Source organism: Bos mutus, chromosome 28, assembly GCF_027580195.1.
Source record: "Bos mutus isolate GX-2022 chromosome 28, NWIPB_WYAK_1.1, whole genome shotgun sequence".
Taxonomy (NCBI): domain Eukaryota; kingdom Metazoa; phylum Chordata; class Mammalia; order Artiodactyla; family Bovidae; genus Bos; species Bos mutus.
In genome coordinates this window covers 44,606,617-44,630,374 of record NC_091644.1, presented here as the reverse complement: position 1 = coordinate 44,630,374, position 23,758 = coordinate 44,606,617, and the positions used below count along the sequence as shown (strand labels likewise).

At 36.3% G+C, this 23,758-nt stretch overlaps 2 pseudogenes; both read left to right on the top strand.

Annotated features, from left to right (window-relative positions):
• The first annotated feature begins 2,567 nt into the window (after positions 1–2,567).
• Positions 2,568–9,736, top strand: LOC102281212 (olfactory receptor 5D13-like; annotated as a pseudogene).
• Positions 9,737–18,684: 8,948 nt separating this feature from the next.
• LOC102280927 (olfactory receptor 1165-like) lies at positions 18,685–23,758 on the top strand (annotated as a pseudogene).

Genomic DNA, 23,758 nt, shown 5'->3' with positions numbered 1-23,758 from the left:
TAGTGGTAAACAACCCAACTGCCAATGCAAGAGAGACAGATTTGATCCCTGGGCTGGGAAGATACCCTGGAGGGGAGCATTGCAACCCACTCCAGGATTCTGCCTGGAGAATCCCATGGACAGAGGACCCTTGCAGGCTTCAGTCCATATGCTCTCAAAAAGTCTGACACTACTAAAGTGACTTAACATGCACACACACTATCACATTATCATAAGCCATATTGAGAACAAGCTTAAGTCTCTGCATTGCCACTCAGAAGACGTCTGCCTACTGCTCTGGAAATAATTTTAGACTTTGAACAACCAAGAAATGCATTCTATTGCATAGGTTGACAAGATGTGATCTGCAAACCAAATCTGGCCTACTGTCTTTTATAAATAAAATTTTATTGAAACAGAGCCATGCCTATTGATTTACGTATTGCCTGTGGGTGAATCCAGGCTGCAAGATGCAGACATGCATAGCTGAAATTGAGACTATGCAGCCCACAAAGGCTAAAGTATTTACTGTGCAACTTTTTCCAGAAAAAAATTGCTACTCCGTGTTCTATTAAATTAAGTCACTGGAGTTGAGATGTTTATATGTTGAGATATGGCAGCTTCCTAAGTAATAAATATACTATACTTCCCATAAACCTAGACTACAAATTGAAAAATAGAATATCAGCTTTTTTGCAATTTCAATAATAAATGTAATAATAAAAAAGAATTATGCTCATATTTGTAGTAGTAATGTGAGTTGTATTACCTTAAGAAAATCAATGGTTTTTATAGAAAATGAAACACAATACAATGTTAAAGAAAGGATAAAAAACATTATAATATGATTCATATTGTATAAATTTTACATCCAAACACATCAATATGTCCCTCAGATACAGAGAAAGTGCAAGTCGCTCAGTTGTGTCTGACTCTTTGTGACCCCATGGACTATACAGTCCCTGGAATTCTCCAGGCCAGAATACTGGAGTGGGTGCCTTTCCCTTCTCCAGGGGATCTTCCCAATCCAGGGATTGAACCCAGGTCTCCTGCATTGCAGGAAGATTCTTTACCAGCTGAGTCACCAGGGAAGCCCAAGAATACTGGAGTGGGTAGCCTATCCCTTCTCCAGCGGATCTTCCTGACCCAGGAATCAAACCAGGGTCTCCTGCATTTCAGGAGGATTCTTTACCGACTGAGCTATGAGGGAAGCCAACAGATACAGTGGGAAAACCAGAAATTCAACAAAAAATTAAGAATCTTTGTATTGTTACCCAATAGTTGATTTTGATTGTGTATATTTCTGCCTTCTGCAAGTAGTTAAAGACAAAAATATACTGTCTAGTTCAACATTTTTAAAAGATTAGTGGACCTGAATGCATGATGAAATTGTTCCCCAAACTTTGGGAAAAAATGCACATGCAACCAAAGTATCACAAGGACATTATTTCATCTAATTGCCCCATTTGTGGTCTCAAGGCAAAAGTTAAATAATATTATCTAAGGTTAACCTCCTTAGGGTTTTGGTGGCATATATGTGACAGTTTGATGTCAGGGTTCAGCTTTTTGGTCTCCTTTTCTCTTTGTCATGCCCGAATATATTTTTAATACATTTTAAGAGAAATTAATTGTTCTGAAATATTCATTGCAATATATTCTAGATTCCTGTTACTATTTTTCAGGCTTATTACTATATTTAAAAAAATTGACTTCTCAGCAGAAATTTTCCTTGAATCCATTAAACTTAGAAAAGAAGCTTTATTAAATGAACCAGTCAAATTCTACACTCAGGTGAGTTGATTTTTATTTTACTTTAAAAGGAAAATAATATGGTCCTAATATGTTCCATTAATCTTTGCAGGAGGCAAACAAGCACATGCGTAAGTCTAACTGCCAGGTTACTTGTTTAGTTGATTAGAAGTGTTTGATTATTTATCTTTCACCACATTTACTTTTGTTAACCAGGCTACATCACGAGAAACTATTTTTTGTTTTTTCTGGATCACAATATTTTCATTCCCTTTATACATACAAACTTTAATAATAAACAAGAATTATAAGTTGTCATTCGTTCTTATATGGATTATTTCCTGGAATAATGCTCTAAGAAACAAATTGAGGCTGAGGCTCATGTTTTATAATTTTATAGTTTGTAAAATTCCTGTTACAGGACTGAGTACATAGTAGGTCTGCAATGGGAAAATTATTCCAGGGTAGTTGCACAGGAAAGAAGATGAATACTATACATAGCACCTGTGCTCACAGCTGAGCATGGCTGGCACTTCCTGGGTCTAAATGAGCAATTGGAAATGTTGGCCCCAAGGCTGTTGACAAATACAGAGTGTGGGAGATGGGGTAAAAAGCTACAGGTGTGGAGAAGGTGTGTGGGGAAGAAGAAAGAAGTGTGCATCAGAAATCGTATTCATCTTTGGTGAAGGTTTCCCTTTCAACCCTGGGCTATTCAAACTTTGTTACCATAGACATAGGGAATGGATCCTGATTTTTGAAAAAAAAGTGTCTTTGGTTAGAGAATATATGCTCTATGATTTGTATGTTAAATTGAAAAAGACTTTCAGGAAGTCATAAATATGAAGGAATTAATCACATGTATCAAATCAAAGGAATCTAAAGGAACAGTTGAAGAAAGAGTGGGAGAATATGTGAATGATGCACATGTACAGGAAACCTTTAATCTGCTGTATGTGTTTTTGGAGTATGAAGTCATAAAAACTGAAAATAATGGAGTTTTAATTTCAGCTCCTAATAAGAGGTAAAATTTATAGAGAATTCTATGTGGAATGAACTTATTTTTATACTGAGCATAATTTCAGGTTTTGGTAAGAAGTTAGGAAGTAGCTTTGAAAATAATTAATTTTACTGTCAGAAAAAGACAGTAGAGGCATTTTGGAGGAACAGAGGCTAACTAAAACATAAGTAAATAAATGCATAATTGCACTTTTTTTCCCCATAAGTACTCTCATTCTATGCTAATTCAGGGAGTGTAAGTCCCTAGATTTCACTCTGGCTACTTGCTTCATAGGACTCAAGTTGTGCCTCAGTGCCCAGAGTCTACAGAATGGTCCTAATTTAATAGGGAAGCATAACTTCTTTTCTTTGAGCCCCTTTCTGGGGCGGGGGGAGGGCAATAATACTGCAGTGGGTTGCCATTCCCTTCTCCAGGAGATCATCCCAACCCAGGGATTGAACCCAGGTCTCCCGCATTGTAGATGGACACTTACCGACTGAGCCACTCCACTGTCTTTATTATGGGGTTCCCCAGTGGCTCAGTGGTTAAAGAATCTGCCTGCAATGCAGGAGCCACAGGAGATGCAGGTTCAATGCCCGGGTCAGGAAGATCCCCTGGAGGAGGGCATGACACCCACTCCAGGGTTCTTGTCTGGAGAATCTCATGGAGAGAGGAAGCTGGCAGGCTACAGTCCATGGGGTCACAAAGATTCAGACATGACTGAGCAAATAACACACTTCACAGTAAACTCATATACAGTCTATAGAGTGAATTCTATTTGACATATGCTGTGGTGCTTCCCAGGTGGCACTAGTGGTAAAGAACCCACCTGCCAATGCAAGAGATATAACAGATACAGCTTCAATCCCTGGGTTGTAAAGATCCCGTGGAGGATTTCAGGGCAACCCATTCCAGTATTCTTGCCTGGAGAATCCCATAGACAGTGGAGCCTAGCAAATTAGCATGCTCACACCTTGATGTCAGGTGTACCCAGCCCCTCCTCCCTAAACAGACTCTATTATCACATAAGACACATATCACCTGCCAGAAATTGGGAGAAAAGCCTAACCTTTCTTTGTGAAAGACTACTTTTTTTTCCTGCTAAGCATTTTGTCTAGTAGTAATTCTATGTTCATCCATATGAGAGGAACCATAAAACTTATTTCTACAATGTCTGTAGCATTTTATATTCCCAGGCACAATATATAACACTTCTGGTTGCTTCACATCCTTGCACATCCTAGCACATCCGTGTTAATCATTGCTATTATATATATTTATTATAGTAAATCCAGTGGGTACTGGACTTCCCTGGTGGTTCAGACAGTAAAGTGTCTGCCTACAATGTGGGAGACCTGGGGTCAATCCTTGGGTCGGAAAGATCTCCTGGAGAAGGAAATGGCAACCCATTCCAGTAGTCTTGCCTGGAAAATCCCATGGATAGAGGAGCCTGATGGGCTATAGTCCATGGGGTCGTCGCTAAGAGTTGGACATGACTGAGAAACTTCACCTTCACTTTCAGTGGGTAAAACTTGATATCACATCATGATATTGATTTGCATTTTCCTAATAACTAAATATATTGACAATGCTTTCACATGCTTGTTGGACATTTGTAAATTTTGTGTTGTATCTGATTTGACTTTTTGTCTTTATTGTGTCTTTTCTGTACTTTTTCTTTTCAGTTTATTGATAATGTTTTTAATATACAAATATTTTAAATTTTGAGGAAGTTCAATTTATCAATTTATTTATTTATTTTTGTTGCTTATGCTTTTGTTTCCCTATCTAAGAATCTACTGACAAATTCAAGGCCGTGAAATTTAAGGCATGTGTTTTTCTTGTAAGAGTTTTATAGTTTATGCTCTTTCATTCAGGTCCTTGTTCAGTTTCTGAGTTAACTGTTGTATATAATATGAGGCAAGTGTCCAATCTCATGATTTTACTTGTGAATGTCCAGTTGTCCTGGCATCATTTATTTGAAGAAGAAAGTATTCTTTTACCAATGAATATTAAGAGAATCATAACCTCAGAAGCACCATGATGATGGTGAAGTACAAGCTGGGAGAAATCAGAGCCCCTACAGAGCACAGCTGCCCAGTCAAAATGTATTTTGAATCTTCCACTAGCGAGAAATAAGCTTGTTATTGTTGTTCAGTCACTAAGTCGTGCCTGAGTCTTTGCCACTCCATGGACTGCAGCATGCCAGATTTCCCTGCCCTTCACTGTCTCCTGGAGTTTGCTCAAACTCATGTCTATTGAGTCAGTGATGTCACCCAACAACCTCATCCTCTGCTTCCTTCTTCTCCATTAGCCTTCAAGCTTTCCCAACATCAGGGTCTTTTCCAATGAGTCAGCTCTTCATGTCAGATGGCCAAAGCACTGGAGCTTGTTTCAGCATCAGTCCTTCCAATGAATACTTAGGGATGACTTCCTTTAGGATGGACTGGTTTGATCTTGCTGCCCAAAGGACTCTCAAGTCTTCCCCAGAACCACAATTTGAAGCATCAATTTTTCGGCATTCAGCCTTCTTTAGGGTCCAACTCACATCCATGCCTGACTACTAGAAAAACCATGGCTTTGACTATATGCACTTTTGTTGGCAAAGTGATGTCTCTGTTTTTGAATATGCTGTCTAGTTTTGTCATAACTTTCCTCCCAAGGAGCAAGTGTACTTTAATTTCATGGCTGCAGTCACCATGAAGCAATGGTTTTTGAGCCCCAGAAAATAAGATATTTCACTGCTTCCACTTTTTAGCTCCTTCTGCATAAAGTTATTATTATTCTTAACCTGTGTCCTTAAAGCCAAGACAGGTAGTTACCAAAATTAGTGAAAATACCATCCTTTTCATAAACAGATATTTTTAGAAAACATATCATCCAAAATTGTTTTTTAGATTCCATAATAAATATAAACATCTGAGAACACTATATTTGAAAAGCCAATGCAAGCTTTCTATCAATAGAATCAATAGTGTAAAAATAAAATAAAGTTTATAATATAAATAATGTAATGTACAAAATAAACCATACAATGGCAGCTTAGCAGGCATATGTTTAGAAACACAGTTCTAATGAGGTGGATGAAACTGGAGACTATTATACAGAGTGAAGTAAGCAGAAGGAAAAACATAAATACAGTATAAATGTATATGGAATTTAGAAAATGGTAACGATAACCCTGTGTCTAGACAGCAAAACTGATGTATAGAACAGTCTTATGGACTTTAGAGAGGGTGGGAAGATTTGGGAGAATGTCATTGAAACATGTGAAAATGTCATTAAAATGAGATGCCAGTCCAGGTTCAGTGCACGATGCTGGATGCTTGGGGCTAAGATTAAATGGCCAGGGGGGATGGTATGGGAGGTTGGGAGGGAGGAGGGTTCAGGATGGGGGCATGTGATTTTTTTAAAAATAATATAAAAAAAAAAAAAAAAAAAAAAAAAAAAAAAAAAAAATATATATACCCTTCATAAGAAAATTTTAAAAATTAAATATGGATTAATAAAAGACAAATCTATTGTCATAATTTTCTCTTGTGGATTTATGTATTTTATATGCATATAAAAATTTTAAAAATGATGTTGTTTATTTTTATAAGATTAAATGAGTAAAGTTGCTAACACAAATGCCCTAAGGCTTTAGGGAAATAATATACAATCAATATACCACCAGGGAAAGAGTTAAAATGTAATTAGTTGAATTGCAGTCATCAAGGCAGTACTTCAGTTAAGTTCTCTAGTTTTCATATTCCTAAGGTCATGATGACAGCCTATGCCCAACCAGTATCACTGAAGAAGCTGAAGTTGATTGGTTCTCTGAAGACCTATAAGACTTAGGTCATAGAACTAATGCCGCCCAGGCATTTGTTCTAAAAGGTCTTATAGGGGCATAGACTTGGATAACCATGATATTGAATGGTTTGACTTGGAAACGAACATTTTCAGAACATTTTCATTGACAGAACATCATTCTGTCGTTTTTGAGATTGCATCCAAGTACTGCATTTTGGACTCTTTTGTTGACCATGATGGCTACTCCATTTCTTCTAAGGGATTCCTGCCCACAGTAGTAGATATAATGGTCATCTGAGTTAAATTCACCCATTCCAGTCCATTTTAGTTCACTGATTCCTAGCATGTTGACGTTCACTCTTGCCATCTCTGTTTGACCACTTCCAATTTGCCTTGATTCATGGACCTAACATTCCAGGTTTCTATGCAATATTGCTCTTTACAGCATCGGACCTTGCTTCTATCACCAGTCACATCCACAACTGGGTATTGTTTTTGCTTTGGCTCCATACCTTCATTTTTTCTGGAGTTATTTCTCCACTGACCTCCTGTAGTATATTGGGCACCTACCGACCTGGGGAGTTCCTCTTTCAGTATCCTATCATTTTGCCTTTTCATATTGTTCATGGGATTCTCAAGGCAAGAATACTGAAGTGGTTTGCCATTCCCTTTTCCAGTGGACCTCATTATGTCAGACCTCTCCACCATGACCCGTCTGTCTTGGGTGGCCCCACACTGCATGGCTTAGTTTCACTGAGTTAGACAAAGCTGTGGTCTATGTGATCAGATTGGCTAGTTTTCTGTGATTATGGTTTCAGTGTGTCTGCCCTCTGTAGAGTATTTTAAATTTAAGGAGTGTGGCTGGAATAATATAGTCATAATCAATCTTTGCAGTGCTGAGACTTTACAAAGTATTGTTACAGAAGATCTGTTGTGGACATGGTCTTTGAAAGGTATCTTTTCTACAAGCTTATCATGTGGGAATCAGAGACAGCTATAGTGTGGTGACAAAACCTAGAGGAAAATAAGGAAACATGCATCTTAAACCAAGTGTTCTAATGAAATCCTACAGTGTTTCTATTGTGTGGCTTCTAGAATAAGGGATTTCTGCATTGTCTTCCCTAATGTCTCCACCAGTTGATAGATGTCCATATTTGTGCCTGATTTTCACAAACATATCAGGTGTTTGAAATTATACAATTATTCATAATTCTGATATATAAAAAGGTAAATATCTGCTCTATCATGTCTTACAGAATTTAAATTCATTATTGAAGTATCTAGTGCCATTCTAGTGATTTAAACTTTATATTAATATTCTTATCTTATTATTGAAAAAATGCCTTCTGAAATCAGTAATAATCAAGAAATATTCTGGTGTCACATTTGAAATAGGTGTTTTCTAGCCATTTTTCTTTGGAATAAATAAAAACTTAATTCAAAATGGCAGAGTATATATTTGATCCATTCTGAAGTCTATATGTTTTCTCCAGTACTTTCACAGTCCTTATTTTTGTCACCCAAATTCCAAAATCTGCTACAATGGAAAAAAAAAAAGTTTTCTGTTCAATATTTTTTCAACTATTATGACAGAAAGCATAGCACTTATTTTGTTTTGAATCTTCTGATGAATAATACAATTGGCTATGAAGAATACATTTAAATATTTTCAAAATTAATGCAACATAAGTGAAAAAGTTTAGTATGTTTTATAGCATAGCTCCAGAATGGGTTGAGGATTTGGAATAACTAGGAATAAGAAAGGAATTGAAAGGAGATAGGACAACCAAGAAAATATTGTATTAACTGTTTTGCAGAGATGTTACCATTATTCAAATTAGCATATAAGTTAATTGTCTCATAGCTCAGCAGGCGAGGCAGGTAAGAAACTGTGGAAACTAATGACATATTTTTCTCCAATACATGTAATTGGATTGTCATATCAGGTGTTTTCACAAAGCTCAGAATCATGCAAAGACAATGTCTCTTGAAAGCAGCTGATAATAATGAATTTTATTATTTGAAATAAAGCAAGATCTAATCTGTTTTGGTTCTTTGTTTCTGAAGATCATACACAATGAAAATTATTATTGGCTGTATAATTGACATATGAGCATTAGCATTTTAAATAAAGCAGAAGTATAGCATTTACAGAAATACTGTAAACAGAGACCCAGTGAGCTTCTCAACACATTTTCTATTCTCTTACCTATTTCAAAGTTTAGTTTTTACTCTTCTGGATCAACATTGATATTTTGTCCACAGGAACCAAGCAAACCATTGTGCTGAGGTCACTTTCATTCTCTTGGGCTTCTCAAAATATCCTCAGCTCCAGCTGCCCCTGTTCCTAGTCTTCCTGACCATCTACTCAGTCACTGTGCTGGGGAACCTAGGCATGATCCTGATCATCAAGTCCAGTTCCAGGCTCCACACACCCATGTACTTCTTTCTCAGCCACTTATCCTTTGTTGATTTCTGTTACTCGACAGTAGTTACACCCAAGCTACTAGAAAACTTGGTTGTGTAAGACAGAACAATCTCCTTCACAGGATGCCTCATGCAATTCTTCTTTGCCTGCATATTTGTGATGACAGAGACATTCTTCTTGGCAGTGATGGCATATGACCGATTTGTGGCTATTTGCAACCTTCTTCTCTACACAATTGTCATGTCCCAGAGGTTTAGTTTTGTGTTGGTGATTGCTACATACCCTTGGGGTATAGCCTGTTCCCTAATATTCACATTACTTTTTTTGACTTTTTCCCTTTGTGGGAGTAAGTTCATAAATAACTTTGTCTGTGAGCATGCTGCCATAGTTGCTGTTTCCTGCTCTGACCCCTACATCAGCCAGGAGATCATTTTAGTCTCTGCCACATTCAATGAAGTAAGCAGCCTGATGATTATTCTCACCTCCTATGTTTGCATTTGTATCACTTTCCTGAAGGTTCCTTCAACTGGGGGCACCACAAAGTCTTCTCCACCTTTGCCTCCCACCTGACCGCCATTACTGTCTTACATGGGAGCGTCCTTTTCCTCTACTGTGTTCCTAACTCCAGAAGCTCATGGCTTATGCTCAAGGTGGGCTCTGTGTTTTAAGCAGTGGTCTTCCCCATGCTGAACCCATTGATCTACAGCCTCAGGAAGAAAGATGTGAAGGCAGCTGTCAGGAAGTTAATCAATAACAACTTAATATCTCAATTAATGTTCAATGACTAAAATTTAGTGTGCCCTTTCAAAGCATAGTTGTCCAAGTTTTCCAGAATTTATAGTACTCTCAATTTTTTTTTTCAGAAAAGAAAACAGTACACACTTTTGAAGTGTGTTAGGCCCTAGTTAATACAACATTCAACAACTTTAGTAAACCTCAGAGAATTACCTATAAAATAACAACAACAACAACAACAAAATAAAGCCTGGATCATTTTAGTCTCTAGTTGGTTTGTCATATAAAGATTTCTGAGTAAGTGCACTTTACCATTTGTCTGCCAAAGCACAGTCATTGAACAATGGATTTATAGAGTTGTCCTGAAAACGTCTGGAAAATCCCATGGATGGAGGAGCCTGGTAGGCTGCAGCCCATGGAGTCTCGAAGAGTAGGACACAACTGAGCAACTTCATTTTCACTTTTCACTTTCATGCATTGGAAAAGAAATGGCAACCCACTCCAGTGTTCCTGCCTGGAGAATCCCAGGGATGGGGGAGCCTGGTGGGCTGCCATCCACGGGGTCTCACAGAGTCTGACACTTAGCAGCAGCAGCCTGAAAAAGTATAGCTAAAATGTAAAGCTAATTTATAGCTAAATTTATAGAAAATGTATAAGAGAGTTGCATCAACCGAAATATAGTAAACTGAGAATTGTTCAACACCAATATACTAAATTTAAAAGACATATTTATTTATACCCACACAAGAAACATCAGGACATTATAAGTTCAAAGAAGTCATATCTCTATCCCCGCAAAGTTGTGAATATGATGTGGTCAAATTGTACTTGTTAATATAAAATTTATTTGCTTTTTGTATATAAAACATCAAAAATAAAATTAAGAACTGCACACTTCAGAAATACTTTCAGCAAAATCTAAAGTAGTCTTTCATGTCAATCTTAAATTGAGTATAATATTCTGTTGGTATATAATGATACAATAACAGAGAACTTCATTGGTAAGTAACATTATTGATGGACTGAAAGGAAGCCCTGCTATTATCAGCTAGAGCACCTTGGTTAACCTGATTTAATTTTGCAAAACTTACCTGCATTTTACAGAATGAACTATGCTTGATATATGTTACACAACCTTGTATTTAAGATCCTAATCTTTTTAAAATGGTTGACCAGTTTTCCCAGCACCAATTGTTAAAAGAATAAAACTAGAACACTTTCTAATACCATACACAAAAATAAACTCAAAATGGATTAAAGATCTCAACGTAAGACCAGAAACTATAAAACTCCTAGAGGAGAACATAGGCAAAACACTCTCCGACATACATCACAGCAGGATCCTCTATGACCCACCTCCCAGAATATTGGAAATAAAAGCAAAAATAAACAAATGGGACCTAATTAAACTTAACAGCTTCTGCACAACAAAGGAAACTATAAGCAAGGTGAAAAGACAGCCTTCAGAATGGGAGAAAATAATAGCAAATGAAGCAACTGACAAACAACTAATCTCAAAAATATACAAGCAACTCGTACAGCTCAACTCCAGAAAAATAAATGAGCCAATCAAAAAATGGGCCAAAGAACTAAATATACATTTCTCCAAAGAAGACATACAGATGGCTAACAAACACATGAAAAGATGCTCAACATCACTCATTATCAGAGAAATGCAAATCAAAACCACTATGAGGTACCATTTCACACCAGTCAGAATGGCTGTGATCCAAAAGTCTACAAATTATAAATGCTGGAGAGGGTGTGGAGAAAAGGGAACCCTCTTACACTGTTGGTGGGAATGCAAACTAGTACAGCCACTATGGAGAACAGTGTGGAGATTCCTTAAAAAACTCGAAATAGAACTGCCTTATGATCCAGCAATCCCACTGCTGGGCATACACACTGAGGAAACCAGAAGGGAAAGAGACACATGTATCCCAATGTTCACCGCAGCACTGTTTATAATAGCCAGGACATGGAAGCAACCTACATGTCCATCAGCAGATGAATGGATAAGAAAGCTATAGTACATATACACAATGGAGTATTACTCAGCCATTAAAAAGAATACATTTGAATACATTCAAATGAGGTGGATGAAACTGGAGCCTATTATACAGAGTGAAGTAAGCCAGAAGAAAAAACACCAATACAGTATACTAACGCATATATATGGAATTTAGAAAGATGGTAACAATAACCCGGTGTACGAGACAGCAAAAGAGACACTGATGTATAGAACAGTCTTATGGACTCTATGGGAGAGGGAGAGGGTGGGAAGATTTGGGAGAATGGCATTGAAACATGTAAAATATCATGTATGAAACGAGATGCCAGTCCAGGTTCGATGCATGATACTGGATGCTTGGGGCTAGAGCACTAGGTCGACCCAGAGGGATGGTATGGGAAGGGAGGAGGGAGGAAGGTTCAGGATGGGGAACACATGTATACCTGTGATGGATTCATTTTGATATATGTCAAAACCAATACAATATTGTAAAGTTAAAAAATAAAATAAATTTAAAAAAAGATCCTACAGAGTCCATAAGACTGATCTATACCTCAGTGTCTCTATTGCTGTCTTGTACACAGGGTTATTGTTACCATCTTTCTAAATTCCATATATATGCGTTAGTATACTGTATTGGTGTTTTTCTTTCTGGCTTACTTCAGTCTGTATAATAGGTTCCAGTTTCATCCACCTCATTAGAACTGATTCAAATGTATTCTTTTTAATGGCTGAGTAATACTCCATTTTGTATATGTACCACAGCTTTCTTATCCATTCATCTGCTGATGGGCATCTAGGTTGCTTCCATGTCCTGGCTATTATAAACAGTGCTGCAATGAACATTGGGAGATTTGGGAGAATGGCATTGAAACATGTATAATATCATGTATGAAATGAGTCACCAGTCCAGGTTCAATGCACGATACTGGATGCTTGGGGCTGGTGCACTGGGTCGACCCAGAGGGATGGTATGGGGAGGGAGGAGGGAGGAGGGTTCAGGATGGGGAGCACGGGTATACCTGTGGCAGATTCATTTCGATGTTTGGCAAAACTAATACAATATTGTAAAGTTTAAAAATAAAATAAAATTTTTAAAAAAGATCCTAATCTTAGAAAAAAATAGATGATAGATTTTAGGTAAAGTATAATTTTGAAACTTTAACTAGGTTTCTGTCTTTTAAGAGAAACCAGAACAAATTATAAAGGGGGGAAAAAAAAGTCTGGATGGCTGCAGAATCCTGTAGAATAGAATGTTTGTTATTTTGGAAAATTCTTTGAATGGACATTTATTTACACAAATTTAATCCAGAAATTCTCCATAAATTTTGACAGTAAAATTTTACTCTGAATGTAAAGATTTTAAGATTGAAATCTGTTAATATAAATGATTTTATAGTCTGTTCTACAAAGTCCTAATGATGAACTCTTCATTTCCACAAATGAATTATACTCTTTTAACTTTAAATTCTTCTTGGTGGTTTGCATAGGTGCAGCTTTTTTTGCTTTATTTCTCAAAAGTTGGGGCAATATTTTTAATGAAATTATTCACAAGATAAACAAAGAATGTACAGAATAGTCTCCCAATGGAGAACATGCTATAAGTTCAATATAAACCTCATTGTGTTACTTGCTCAGTCTTGTCTGACTCTTTGCAACCCCATGGATATAGCCCACAAGCTCCTCTGTCCAGGGACTTCTCCAGGCAAAAATACTGGAATGGGTAGCCATTCCCTTCTCCAGGGGAACCTGTTCTCCTGCATTGCAGGCAGAATCTTTACTGCCTGAGCTTCTAGTAAAGCCCATAACCCTCATTAGGTAATACTAATTTTCATATCATGTATGTTAATAAATAAGATTTCAGCAAATTTGTTGATGCTGGGTAGCTCTCATATGATACATATACTCCATAGACAGTAGGTTACATTCTTTATTGCACTACTGGTCTTCACTACTATTCATCATCTTAAAAAAATATTTTCCCTGAAAGAGATCAAGAAAAACTTAGATGGGCTAATAGGGAAACAGATTGTGGAGCACTTTTTCAATGCTATTTTCCCTGGATCTTGCTGCCTAGATACATAGTTCATTCAAGTTCAAGGACAGTTTTGTAGATGAAAAATAGTTTTATTATAAGCACAAAGATAATACTTGACAGAAAATAGATAAAAATAACCCTGTGTTTGAAAGAAGAGCCTGAAAGAAGAAACATCTAGGAGTAATTTTCTAGTTACATTTGGTGTTTATTTCCTACTGTTATTATCTAAACTCCAGAAAAGTCTTTATAAATGTTATAGTCTTATCCTCAAGGAAGATTCCACATTAAGAAGATATCATTCTCAAGCTTGCATAAACTTTGCCTCTCTGTAAAATAAGAAGGGAATGTTTTATAGCTTATTGTATGATGGCAGTATCACCAGATAATAAATGTACAGAATAATATATCATAAATAAACATGGGAAACTAGTTCAAATAGCAAATCAGTTCATTGATATATAAAATAATATAATACATCATATCTAAGAGGGATTTAACACACACAAAAATGTGGATTTGGTATGCTGTTGTTTTTCAGTCGCTATGTCCTGTCCAACTCTTTGCTACCCCATGGAATGTAGCACACCAGGCTTCACTGTCCTCCACTATCTTCCAGAGTTTGCTCAAATCCATGTCCATTGACTTGATTTTCAAGATTTGATAGTAAATATAAACATCTGAGAACACTTTATTTACATTTGAAAAGCCAGTGAAAGTTGTTTCCTCTTGATAAAATCAATAGTGTAAATATAATATGAAGTTTACAATATAAATGGTGTAATGTACAAAATAAACGGTATGGCTTACTGTTTAGGCAACTCTATTTTTTAAAACATAAGAAAACATGAAGAGTATACTGTCATAAGAAAATAGAAAAATAATTAAACAAGGTTTAATCAAAGCTATTTCTATAATACTGTCAGATTATTTTTCTCTTGAATATTTTTATATTTTGCATCCATATAAAATCAAGAAACAGATACAATTTTGTTTATGTTTTAAGATTAAACAAGCCAATAATTCAAATACCCAAAGGCTTTAGGGAAATAATATGAATCAAGATACCACATGGGACAGTGTTAACATCTAATTACTTGAATTGCAGTAATCAAGGCAACACTTCAGTTATATTGTCTGTCTCCACATCCCTAAGGTCTTGATGGCATATATTTGTGATGCAGTTTGGTGTCAGGATTTAGTTTGATCTTACCTTTGGTATCTGGGAGTTTTCTCAAAAGTAATATATGTAAAATAGTAGTGATATATGTAAAATATATATGACAATACTAATATATGAAATAGCTGATAAATATACTGGTGGGCTGCACTACCCTTTTCAGCTCTGTTTCTATTAAGTACTAAGCAGCAGCATTCCAGGTGTTTAATTCTTAGCAAGGAGCTCTTTTGTAAATGATTCATTCAAGGGCGTCTGTATTTAGGTGAGTTGACTCATGACTCTTGTTTTATTTTAAAAAGAAAATACAGAGTTACAACAATCTTTGCATGAGACACACATATGTTTAGAACAAAGTACCCACAAATCTATTAATGTTGTTGTATTGTATTCTGATACTTTCTTTCAAGTAATATTCATCCTGGTTTTCTCATTGGGTTTCCACTATATAGCCAGAAATGAAATAAATATTTTGGCAAATAATTTTCGAAGAATAATAAAAAAGTGGACACTATCTTCAGTTTTTCCTGTAATCTTTAAGAAACAAAGTGACGGTAACAATCATATTTATAAATAAAATTATACAGCATTTCATACTTATGAGTTATAAACATGAACGTCTATATTTATACAAAGGGGACAAAACAAGGAGTACTGTCTATAATAGTAGGTGGTAAAATAAAACATTAAAAGTGAGAGAATAAAGTGGAGAAATAAAGTATTAATATAAGGAAATGGGCATGTACTATGTTTGATAGACTCACTTTTCTAAACAAGAATGCATTAAGTGATATAAGCATTTTTATAGATCCAAGCAGTTTTGAAAAAGTCAAACTGAATAATAGAAATGTCATGGATTCACTAATATGATTTGTTTGGAATCTTAAAGTCACTGAATGTCAGGTTAAAATAATCATGGAGAATTATTCTCATGATCTTGTACAGGATATATTAAACGAAGGAGTACTGAGAGCTTACAGTATTGTTACAGACGATCTAGTGTGGGAATGGTGTTTGGAAGATATCTTTCCCACAAGCTCAGAATGTGGAGATCAGAGAAAGCTGTAACATGGTAAGGAAACCTACAGGACATACAAAATATAATTATGCATTGTAGACTATGTGTTTAAATGAAATCCTGTAGTGTTTCTATTATGTGGTCTCTAGAAGAAAGGATGTCTACACTGTCTTCCCAAATGTGTGCACCAGTTGACAGCTGTCTGTGTTTCTGCCTGTTTTTCACAACATATAAGTTTTTTAAAATCACAGCTGTTATTCATAATTCCAATAAATAAGAAGGCTAAATATCTACTATGCATCACACCTTGTCTTGGATTCATTATTGAAATATCTAGTTCCATTATGGTGATTCAAAGTTTATACTAATATTCTCATCTTATTAATCAGGATATGTCTTGTGATGACAGTAATAATCAAGAAATGTTCTGATGTCCCATTTGAAATAAGTTTTCTCTGACACTTTTCTTTGAAAAAGCTAAAAACTCAAAATGCAGTAATACATGGTTTTATTGCATCTTAAAATTTATATACTTTGTCCAGTAGCTTCATAGTCCTTATTTTTGTCAACAAAATTCCACAATGTGCTCTGATGGAAAAAGAAAAGCTTTTTGTCCAAGATAGTTTCAGCTATCATCATAGCAGGTATAGCAGTTATTTTGTTGCTGAAAGAGGAGAGTGAAAAAGTTGGCTTAAAGCTCAACATTCAGAAAACGAAGATCATGGCATCTGGTCCCATCACTTCATGGGAAATAGATGTGGAAACAGTGTCAGACCTTATTTCTTGGGGCTCCAAAATCACTGCAGATGGTAACTTCAGCCATGAAATTAAAAGACACTTACTCCTTGGAAGGAAAGTTATGACTAACCAATATAACATATTAAAAAGCAGAGACATTAATTTGCCAACAAAGGTCCATCTAGTCAAGACTATAGTTTTTCCAGTGATCATGTATGGATGTGAGAGTTGGACTGTGAAAAAAGCTGAGCACTGAAGAAGTGATGCTTTTGAATTGTGGTGTTGGAGAAGACTCTTGAGAGTTCCTTGGACTGCAAGGAGATCCAACCAGTCCATCCTAAAGGAGACCAGTCCTGGGTGTTCATTGGAAGGACTGACACTAAAGCTGAAACTCCAATACTTTGACCATCTCATGCAAAGAATTGATTCATTGGAAAAGACCCTGGTGCTGGGAGGGATTGGAGGCAGGAAGAGAAGGTGACGACAGAGGATGAAATGGCTGGATGGCATCACCATCTCCATGCACATGAGTTTTGAGTGAACTCTGGGAGTTGGTGATGGACAGGGAGACCTGGTGTGCTGTGATTCATGGGGTCACCAAGAGTCAGACACGACTAAACTGAACTGAACTGATGGCAGAAACCAACACAGCGTCACAAAAATTAAAAAAAAAAAAAAAAAAAACAAAAATAGTGTGCTGTGTGTAGTTTAATAAAGATCTGTTACTAACAGAAAAGTGATTTAGAAAATTTGAAAATGCATCATGTAATGTCTGACATATTCAGTAATGTTTTAAGATAGTAATTAAAATATACTGTTTTAAATATAAAATTTGAAGTTATGTAACTTGTAATTTGGTTCTCATTAGATTTTTATCTTAAGTAGAATATAAAACAAAAGAGAAAAGGATTGAATAGTTGCAAAATCTTTTTATCACAGATTATTTTTGCTTGATAAATACTTTTGAATAGGCAGTTCATTTATACAAATGCAATGAAAACTCTTTTCCAAAAATTCTCAGATTGCACTTTCAATCTAAGAGTAAACATTTGAACTACAAAGCTAAATGCATTAATATGTTAGATAATATAGTTTGGTTCACTAATGGTTATATTAAGTAACATTTAAGAACCACTGTTTCTACAGATTGATTTAGATACTACTGATCTTTAAAACTTTTGGATGTAACAAGTATACGTATAAATTTTCTTCCTTGAAAGACTATGACTAAATGATTGCTGAAGATACACGTAGTACTGCTAAGAATTGTACAGTTCAATGTTCACTTCTTTGTGGAGCAACAATTACAAAACCTGATCTGGTCCATGATGTATACATGCCAATATTAATATGTTGACTAAGTAAAGAAGGCATCAGTCAATATACTGACTGATGCTTGGCACATATTTTATTATATTATTATGTTACAAGACATTTTCCTTACATAACTAAAGTCAAAGTGTGGTGGCTCAGTCATGTCCAACTGTTTGTGAGTCCATAGACTGTAGCCCAGGTTTCCCCTGGTGGCCTAGTGGTAAAGAATCTGCCTGCTACGCAGAGGACACAGGAGACCTGAGTTCGATCCCTGAATGGGGAAGATCCCCTGGAGGAGGTCATGGCAATCCACTCCAGTATTCTTGCCTGGAGAACCCCATGGACAAAGAAACCTGGCGGGCTACAGTCCACATGTATGCAGAGTTAGATATAATGAAGTGACTGAGCATGCACGCATGGACTGTAGTCCACGGGGTTCCTCTGTCCATGGGATTCTCCAGGCTAGTGCACTGGAATGGATAGCCATTATTTTCTCCAGGTGATCTTTCCCCATCCAGGGATCAAACCTATGTCTCCTGCATTATAGGTAGATTCTTTACCATCTGAGCCACCAGGGAAGGCCTTACATAAGGGAAATTCAGAATCAAAAAATGTAAAAAGTTTAAAAATATAAAATGATTCAAGTTTATTAAAAAAATAGCTTATTGATCTGTGATACCTGTCTCCATTCTTCCATATTCTACTAACATGGCATCCTCCAGTCTTAAAGATGGTACTCTTCCAGGGTGATCATTACTGTGCAATATCTTCTTTTTATTTTTAATCAATTCTTAAATATTAAAAATAATAATTCCCTTTCATAACCCTGTAGTGAGGTTTATGTTTTCCCAAAGAAATTCAAGCTAGCAGTGGTAATTTTTTGGAAGACTTTCAAAGATGGGTACTTGGACAATATCTAACCTTAAAAACAGGCCAAGCATCATATGAATAGAAAATTGGAATCCAATAATCAATGATCTGTAGTAATATTATGGTTTATAAATTATCCTTTGTGGATGACTGTAATATATATAGTGTTCACTGAATCAAATGTCTTGAAAATTGGGTGTCTGTCATGAAAGTTCTTCTGACCACAGGAAATGGGAGAAAATGAGGTATGGATTCTTTTGATTGTCCTTGGGAACTTACAAATTTTGTAGGAAACTACAAAATTTGGGGCAAATTTGGGGCATCAACACTCTGACAAAATTACTTTGAAAGAAGTTGAAATATGTTATGGTAGTCCTAAAAGCCTCTTATTTTTTATTAAGCCACAAAGAAAGTTCCCTAAATTTCTCAGTGGGAAAACTGTGTGTCAGAGACTATAATAGTCCTCAACATTATAAAATAATTTTATCACATGATCTGTGGCATTCTGCAATATCGTTGGCATTCCAGTCTATTTTGATATTTCCCCCCATTTTCCTGTTGGTTGGTGTCTGTTAGGATACAGTCTGATTTTGTGTCAGACAAATGAAATAGTTCTTCCTTTCAAAAACGTTTTTCAACAATCTATCTGGTTCCACTAACAATTTATTTTAATATCTCTCTAGCCTAGACTCTTGAACCTCAGCATATCTCCTGATGAATATTTTCCTTAATTTAACTTGTCTTTCTTCTAATTTTTCTTTTTTTCTTTCTCACTGTACTTGTTTTAGTTATTTAAAATATAACAAATTCTGAAAGTAAAATCATTTAGTCATTTATTATTTAATGAGTATTTGGCACTTACCTCACTCACAAATCTTTAAACCTGAATTTGAAATTTCTGTTTTTTAACAAAAAAGATGCCACATCACAAATAAGTAAGACATATATTTTTTAAAATGTGTTTACATAATGCAATCCCAACCTTTCTGTGGGAGCATGCACAATCTGGGCTTCTCTATCTAGAAGCACTGTCAAAGCTTATGAAATTAAAGTCTTCAAGCTTTAACTAAACTACATATTGGAGGATAAAAACACTGTTTCCATGCCTGGTCTGGGAAGATCCCATATGTCACACGGCAACTAAGCCTGTGCACCATGACTACCGAGCCTGTGTTCTGGAGCCATGAGCCAAAAATAAATAAATAAATATTTTTAAAAAGAAACAAATTCGTATCATATACACAGTGCTTGCTTTAACTAAAACTAGCATGAAATTCTGAACACAATTTGGTAGAAAGGAATTTAAAATTACAGAGTAATACTTTATAGAATTAATAAACTTGTTGCACTAATTATCTTTGGTCTACATGGACTTCAGCTGTCTTTCAGTTCAGTTCAGTTGAGTTCAGTTGAGTCTCTCAGTCATGTCCGACTCGACGACTCCATGAATCGCAGCACACCAGGCCTCCCTGTCCATCACCAACTCCTGGAGTTCACCCAGACCAACGTCCATCGAGTCAGTGAAGCCATCCAGCCATCTCATCCTCTGTCGCCCCCTTCTCCTCCTGCCCCTAATCTCTCCCAGCATCAGAGTCTTTCCAATGAGTCAACTCTTCACATGAGGTGGCCAAAGTACTGGAGTTTCAGCTTCAGCATCATTCCCTCCAAAGAAATCTCAGGGCTGATCTCCTTCAGAATGGACTGGTTGGATCTCCTTGCAGTCCAAGGGACTCTCAAGAGTCTTCTCCAACACCACAGTTCAAAAGCATCAGTTCTTCGGCTCTCAGCCTTCTTCACAGTCCAACTCTCACATCCATACATGACCACAGGAAAAAACATGGCCTTGACTAGACGGACCTTTGTTGGCAAAGTAATGTCTCTGCTTTTGAATATGCTATCTAGATTGGCCATAACTTTCCTTCTGAGGAGTAAGCGTCTTTTAATTTCATGGCTGCAGTCACCATCTGTAGTGATTTTGGAGCCCAGAAAAAATAAAGTCTGACACTGTTTCCACTGTTTCCCCATCTATTTCCCATGAAGTGATGGGACCAGATGCCATGATCTTTGTTTTCTGAATGTTGAGCTTTAAGCCACCTTTTTCACTCTCCACTTTCACTTTCATCAAGAGGCTTTTTAGTTCCTCTTCACTTTCTGCCATAAGGGTGGTGTCATCTGCGTATCTGAGGTTATTGATATTTCTCCCGGCAATCTTGATTCCAGCTTGTGTTTCTTCCAGCTATCTTTATCATTTATATTTGACTTACTTATAAAAAGCATACTAATAAATCTGTAAAATAGCAAAAAAGTAAAAAACTAAAAACCTTATATTTCAAGGGATTCTGTTTTTTTTTTTTTTTTTTGTAAATTAATTAATTTATTTTAACTGGAGGCTAATTATTTTACAATATAGTAGTGGTTTTTTGCCATACATTCACATGTATCAGCCATGGGTGTACAAGTGATTCCCTTTTAAAATGTTCCTTTGGTTGGATTTACCAGCATATTTGGCAATTCAATCCCTGACAAATCTTCAGTTAAAATACCAGGCCAACTGTATTGATGTGGTTGACAATAAATTCTCAAACAAGTAAGCAGATATTTTCTTTATTTCTTCACCCTCACATATTAAAAATAGCTTACACTTGTAAATGGGAACCTCAATTAGCTGCTGAGTTGTAGGTTACACATTTGGCTAAATTTTCCAAAATTAGCTGCACCAGAATTGTCAATCACTGAATAATTTGTGTAATCTTTGTTTTCCAATGCCCCTGCATATGTGTATATCAAGATTTCCTACACAGGAAACTATGCATGTGTGTGCATGTGTGTGTGTGTGTGAATGTGTATGTTCAGTTGTGTCTGACTCTTTGCGACCCCATGGATTGTAGCCTGCCAGGCTCTTCTGTCCATGGGATTCTCCAGGCAAGAGTACTGGAGTGGGTTGCCATTTCCTTCTCCATTATTCTGTCTATAGCTCATGACAATAAACTCTGTAAGAATTCTTCAGGGTTTGAGTCCCTAGGGTTAGGTGATTAGATATAAGGCAAATTAAAACACCATCCTGTAGTATAATTTCTAGGTCTTCCTATTACTCAAGATGTGTTCATTCTCATTCTGCAATTTCTTGACTGTTGCAAAAATAACGATATCTCTTGCTATCTTTATTAACTATATTTTGCAGGAATCATCAACTTTCTGATTAAAGGACTGGAAACATTTAAACAAAATTTCCATTTTGATACAAAATGTATATGCAGCATATTAGTGTTAGCAAGGAATACATCATAAAAATACACCAAGGATATCTGGCATTTGATGAGTTGATTTAACCTAGGATCATCCTTTCACTCTAATCTGAGGGATATGGGATCCAGAAGATTTTTGGCAGAGGAATCTATATGAACTGAAAATAGCAATATACAGGCTAAATTCTACTTTTATTAATCCCAGGACCATTGTGCATGTGCAGTTATATGTTTAACCCCAGTGAAATTTGCTATTATATTTTTCTTTATGTATTAAAATTGTTTAATCTTTCCCAGAGCAATTGTACTGTTATCATATGTCTGCCATAATCCAATCAATGATTTGTTTAGTTATTTTTTTTTCTGATTTCCTTCTATGTAGCCTGTGTTCTCATATAATTATATTCTATCTTGAGGATATTTAATGCATCATATTTATTTAGGAATCATTTATATAAAGTACTACTATTGATAAACACTATTCTCTCTTGTTTTCTAGGTAAGGAAACTGAAGTTCTTACGGATAAAGCTAATTTACCATAATCAAATTCACTTAATTTGTCAAGTAAAGACCAATCTGACACTTCAGAACATTCCTGGGTATACACTGATCACATTGCCTTCAATAGCTTAGTTTGGGCTATCTTTAGTTTCTTTCACTCCACCTTCTCATGTTCCACTGATCAATTTTAATTCTTGTTTACTTTTATCTTTTAAATCAAGATCCATGGTACTGAACTAAGGAAATCAGAGCCCTGTGACCATGTTCATCCTCTTGGGCTTCTCAAAACACCTGTGCCTCCAGGCACCCTTTTTCCTGGTGTTCTTGACCATTTACACAGTCACTCTGGTGGGGAACCTTGGCATAACTGTGGTCATAAGGATCAATCCCAAACACCACACACCGGTGTACTTTTTCCTTAGTCATCTATCCTTTTGGTATATTTGTTCTTCCAGTGTATTTACACCCAAACTCCTAGACATCTTGGTTGTGGAAGACAGAGTTATCTCTTTCAAAGGATGCATAGCACAGTTTTCTTTGGCTGTGCATTTGTGATTCCAGAAATGTCCATTCTAGCAGTCATGGCCTATGACCAGTTTGTGGCTGTTTGTAACCCCCTCCTCTACACAGTTGCTGTGTCTCCTAGGCTCTGCAGCCTCCTGGTCTCTGGAATCTACACATGGGGTGGAATGTGTTGACAATAACATGTTCTCTTTTGGAGTTGTCCTTCTGCAGTTCTAACATCATATATCACTTTGGCTGTGAGTATTCTGCACTGTCTCTCCTTCCTGTTCTGACACCCATTTCAGTCAACTCACATGTTTCATCATTCTACACTCAATGAAGTGTGTGCAGCCTCCTGATTATACTCACCTCCTATGTTTTCATAATTCTCACAATCATCAAGATGCCTTCAGCTGGTGAACTCCAAAAAGCCTTCTCCACCTGTGCCTCCCACCTGAGCACTGTCACCATTTTCCATGGGACTGTCCTGTTCCTTTATTGTGTACCCAACTCCAAAAGCTCATGGCTTCTGGTCAAAGTAGCCACTGTGTGTTTTACTGGCATGATTCCTATGCTTAACCCCCTTATCTATAGCCTTAGGAATGTGAAAAAGACAGTCAGGAGTTTGATAACTATGAAGCTGCTTTCTCCTTCAATATAA